Source organism: Schistocerca serialis, chromosome 10, assembly GCF_023864345.2.
Source record: "Schistocerca serialis cubense isolate TAMUIC-IGC-003099 chromosome 10, iqSchSeri2.2, whole genome shotgun sequence".
Taxonomy (NCBI): Eukaryota; Metazoa; Arthropoda; class Insecta; order Orthoptera; family Acrididae; genus Schistocerca; species Schistocerca serialis.
This window is the reverse complement of record NC_064647.1, coordinates 67,672,429-67,678,208: the sequence shown is the minus strand read 5'-3', so window position 1 is coordinate 67,678,208 and position 5,780 is coordinate 67,672,429.

The following is a 5,780-nucleotide window of genomic DNA, read 5'->3' as shown; positions in this document are numbered from 1 at the left end:
CATGCTAAATAATTGGTAGAATGTCTGTCCCGCGATGGCACGTTGAAATACGACAATACGCAAACTGAAGCTAGATAATGAAAATCATCCCAGAATTAACCCTTCACTTGAAATGATTTCATGGTTCCGCTTATCTCTAGTAACTTAATATGGCTCCCGAGGCTGTTTGTAGTAGTGATACCGATGAGACGCGACTCCCGACACAGATGGCGTGTTATTCAGCGTCTGGAGAGAACTGGGGCCTTCCTTCCTCGCGCAGCGTTCTTATATATAAAGCCGCGGTGCGGACGGCTAAGGGAACGCCTAATCAAATCGGCTCTCCCGACTAGCCGCTGGGCTAGTAATGCACCACTTTAAGTTACATAATAATTTATAGCTTCTTTTGCTGATGGCCAATGAAGCTCTTAATTTAAACGTGCATTCGGCACACAGGTAAGTATTGATAATAAAATTTTGACGTGGCTAAGTTAAATATTTTGGGCGAGAGAATTAATTTAATTACATTGCACGCAGTAGATGAGCTCTGAACTGGCCCTTTTGAGATCCGCTATCGCTATAATTTTATAGGTATTCAAAGGAAACTTCTCACATCTTCATAGTCATAGCGGACCTCCAACCTATTTAAATCTAAACATCCTAGCCTTATTTATTAGCTTACTTAATCTATCTTGCTTCCTTCAGTTTTGAGACGAAAACCACAAAATCATGAATTTCCACTAAAATCTTAATTTGTGAAATCCAAAGTACTGTTTTTATTAAATCATTCTGAAAGATGAATCTAAATATAAATTTTGAAGTCTCTAGCTCTTTTCTGTTGCGCCAATGATTTTTTCAGAAAAACGTCCAAATTTCGGAAATGGCTGAAGTTATCGAACTGATATTTAACACACATTAATTTAGTATTATTCCTGACATGCTAGAAAAGTTTTAGGTCATTTGCTTGATTTTTAAGGTATTGCGCAACATTTATGACGTCAGAGCTAGTTACAGAAGACTGACTGTCACACAATGGAAACTGATGTGAATTTACTACAGCGTGAGTAGGCTGCTTCCCTACACTACCCTTCTTTTTTTACACAATCAAGAAAGCCTCTCGATATGTTCATAGAGATTGGAGTTATAACGCCTTCTGAATTACCCATCTTCTTCTACCAGGCCTAGGATCTTCCAGAGGATTCTCCCCTCTCAGACCTCCAATTTCTTCATTAGACCTCCACAGTTCATGGAAAGACATTCCATGGCATACAGGGCTTCTGGTCATATCACTGATGTGTAGCGCTTACTTTTCAGGCATTTTTTTGTTGTAGGTGTTCACTATCAGTCGATAGGCTAGTTACAATTTGTTGACTCGTGGGTAATGACGTTTTTCATGACAAGTTGGGTTCAGTCCATTCGCCAAAATACTTAAACTTCTCATCCTGGTTTAGTAACATCTCTCTGTTCGCTTCTTTGATATTGATGAAGAGCTCTGTTTTCTCCAGCGATTCTTGAAGACCCGCTTTGGCTGCCTATTTTCTGAGGCAGTTTACCTGCATTGTTGCCATTTCAAGAAAATCAGCAATCACTGTCATGTCAGCTGCAAAAGAAAGGCAATCTACAATCAGTCCTTCGTTCTTTGGCCCAGGTAGACACCACTCTGAACACCCAAACTGGTCAGTTCCTTGCGCCATTCTCTCTCAACCTTTTCAAGGACACAATTGAAGAGAAGTGGGGAGAGTCCATCCCCTTGTCTCACTCCAGTTTTTATCTCGAAGCTTTATGAGATCTCACCTCTAAATTTGAATCTAAATTTGAATTTATATTGGAGTGGGTGTTGGTCAAGGTTTCTAGAATGAGTGTGGGTCTTGTTGTGTAGTCCTATTTCCTGGAGTATTTTGTTAAGTGTTTCTCTATCAACAGAGTCTGAGGCTTTCCTGAAATCAACAAAGGTGACGACCATCTTGGAGTATTCCAATACAGTTTCAGCACAGGATCTGGTTTTCCAGAAGCCTTCCTGATATTCTCTCAGTTGCCTGTCCAGCTGATTTTCTGCCCTTGTTAGTAACGCCTTGGAGAGAATCTTGTATGTTACTGGGACAAGAGAAATTCCATGGTAGTTTTTCAGATCAGCAAAATCTCCCTTTTCATGAAGCGGATGGATCAGAGTCGTGTTCCAATCAGGTGGTAATTTCTCTGTTTCCCAGATGTCCTGGATGTTGAACTTGCCCATGGCATTGCTTCCAGCACATTTCCAGGTAGATACCTCTCCAGCTGCCTTATTACACTTTAGAAGTTGAATGGTTTGTCCAACTTCTTCCAATGACAGAGACAATGAGTCCAGGTTTGGTATGGTTTATTTGTAGTTGAGGTCTTCGCTGGGTTGATCACAGTTGTTGTCGTTAAGAATCAGTTTGCCTTGTGAGAGTCTGAAGTGGAGACTTGGCAGATTGTATTTTCTTAGTGTCTCCTTGAAGGTTATGTAAAAATCTCTGGAGTTAGCGAAGCTCTCTTCGATTTGGGTTAGTTGGTTTTGTGTGAAGATCCATTTGGTTCCTTCAGTGTAAGCCTTCTTTGTTCCAAAAAGCTCTCCCAATTTTTCTTGGTTTGCTTACAATTCCACTTCCCACAGAGTCTCCACCTTTGGGCTATTGCATTGTCACAGTCTTCATTCCACCACAGATGATTCCTTCTTTTCGTGAGGGGGGCGAGTTCGATGACTGTCTTCAAAAGTCTCCTTCAGTTGGTCCCAGTTGTTGAAATCTGTACTGTACAGTCTCTGGCTTACTTCTTGTTTGTTCTTAAGTCGCCCTAGGCCAAATCTTACCATCTTGGAGCTACTGTGTAGTGTTTATAGGCTGGAGTCTCATTTTGAGAGAGATATTGGTCTGAGTCCAGATTAGTACTTCTTAATACCTTCACGTTTTGAATTTCCTTTTGACATTTTCTGGAAATGGCCACATGATCTATCTGGAATCACTCAAGTTGGTGTTAGGTGAAATCCAAGTCTTCTGCTTCCTTGGCAGGTGTTTGATGTCGGTAGACTTCATGACCAACCCAAAAGTCCTACACAGATCCACCAACCGTTCCCCATTGCGGCTGATTCTCATATGTGCCAGAGAATTGCCCACTATATTTCTGTAATTTTCTCTCTTCCTAGTTGGGCAATGAAGTCACCAAGCAGTATGACAGTATGTGCCTCCCTAACTTTAGAGAGAATATCTTCTAAGACTTCCCAGAATTTGTCAGTTCTGCCTGTTGTCCTGTTTCATTGGAGCATGTAAGTTGACTACATTGTAGCCCTTGTTAGTACAATTGAGGGAGAGGATGAATATACAACTTCTTGGAGAAGTTTCCTGTACTTCTGTCAGTACTATGTTGTAGTGTGTTAGTGAATTGGTCAGATGTTAGAATTTAACCACTTTGAGCAGTGAATTAGTCTTAAATGTTGCCTAGAAGTTTTGTGTCTCAATCTGAGTTTACATCTGGTGATTTGAGGATACTCTGACTCATCCACAAAGCATGTCGGTGCGGAATCCCCAGAATCCGAAGGTCCGCTAACGTCGTCTTGGGTGGCTGTGGATTGGTTATCACCTGGGGTAGTGCATTCAACACCTCAATGCTCAGTTGAAGATAATTCTTCGCGGGACAGATACTACTCAACTTCTTAGCCTGAGAGGCTTATTTTTCGGAGCTGTCACCACTGGACAGGTTTCCTTCACTATGGCTAAGGATCACTGTCCACCCCACTCTTTACTTATGACAAGGGATGGTAGGAAAGAGGACAAGGCAGGTACAGGATGAGAATAGGAAAATGGGGACAGGTAGGTCGTTTGACACACTTTGTCCGGCTCCTCCCCTCCGCATCAAGAGCATGCAAACATCCTCACCCGCATGGACAGCGCTTCGTTAAGGCAGAGTCCCCTGAGGAGGACTTTTTTCGTTTTCCTTAAAACAGAACATATTTTACCGTGTGATTACTCATGTTTGAAACTGTTAAGTGCAAGTCAGTTGTTTGTCAATTCAGTACTGTAATAAGGTATGTACAGATGTTAAAACTTTCACTCACAGTAACAATATCGTATCGTACAATACAGATGTATTTTACAGTACAGGCACTACTACACATAACGTTTATGTGGTATACACCGCTTCTAACAAACATCGAACAACGCGCTCCAGTACGCGGCCGCCAAATACATCGCTGGCCGCACTTCTCTGGGCGGCCCGCTGCTTCCTTCGCTGGCCGTCTTCACACGCACGCTCCCTTACGTGGCCGAGAAATACATCGCTGGCCGCACTTCTCCGGGCGGCTCACGGCTACCAACGCTGGCCGCCTTCGCGCGCGCGCGTTTGTCAGCACACAGCAATTGGCTACGCCAGGAAACATTGCGATTGGTTTTCCCTGGAAAACAGCGACCCCAGCCGACGGCTCCATTAACTAGCAAGCCTTATATAAACCCGGCCGCCGCCTCTAACGACAGTTCTCATCGGGAAGTGCAGTATGCCGTGTTCCAGCTGCTTGTGGATGCCGCCCACTCGAGGTTACCTGGCTGCTCGGCGGAAAATCTTGCGACTTCACTCGGAGAGACTGAACTTCACTGGACCTGGGAATAATTACGGAACGTGCACCCCACCATGCACATTCGGACATTGGTATAACCAAAATTTAATTATGCATTACTCCTGAGTGTGAGCCTGGGTAGACGCTTGGCTAACATAATTGTTAAAAAGTGATGTGATTTAATAAACCAGACTGAAGAGGTTATGTGTTGTTCCTGGTTATAACAGTTTCCGTGTAAGAATTTTAGTGTGTCAAGGTATACCTTTCGTTTTGTTACTGTTTTAAAATGGAACAATATTTCAGACAGTATTTCCAACTGAAAATTTTAGTTACTCCGTGCTGTGTCAATAAAAGTGTTATTCTTATAATCCGACCTTTTTTGCGTCTCGACCATGCTCCCGGTGCCATAGCGGATGGATTAGCGAGGTTCCACTGTACAGGCAAGGAATGCTTGCTTGCTTCTCCACCGAAGCATGTGAAATTCTGCAAAACATTACATCATTGGATGAAATAGTGAAATTCCTAAAAAAGGAAAGAGCCGTACTTTATTTACTGCCACAGATAGTGAAATTCATACGCATAGTGCTGATGATTCCAGTATCGTTCTGTACCACAGAATGATCGTTACTTGCTTGCGAAGTGTGGAAATATATCATCAGGCAGTAATGAGGCAGGATTCTCTCAATACCATTACTCAGATCAACGGTCATAGAGATGAATCGATGGACCTACATGACGTGCTCATATACGGGAATGACAGGTGTACATTAAAGGAAACTTATTACATATACGGGTCACTGTGTTTTTTCGCGACGATGTTGCAGCTTGCGAAAAGAGGTGTACATTTGCCGCCAAAAAATAGGGTCTGTTTCTTCAAATTAATTTATTTATTTGTCTTGTAGAAAACTGCTGGCCTACTTCATGGGACAGAAATAACTTTGAGCACCATTTGGCGGTGCAGCTAACGTCTTTACATGCAGCTGGCTGGTTGGGAAGGCCCAACCGATAGCTACGGTACCACATTTCGTCTTTGACCCGTGATGTAGCTGTGTTGTATTGTGTGACGTCATGGTGACAGGGGATTTTTGAGTCGAATCTTGTTTGTATATGGCGTTTTGTAGTATTCGGCAGCGCTGTCTTGTGTTGGTTGCTAATGATGCTAAGTGGTGGTTAATCGTTTCATGTTGTTAGCTCGGTATGTAAGGATGTGGTTGGTATTGTTTTCACGGGCTCGCTAGTG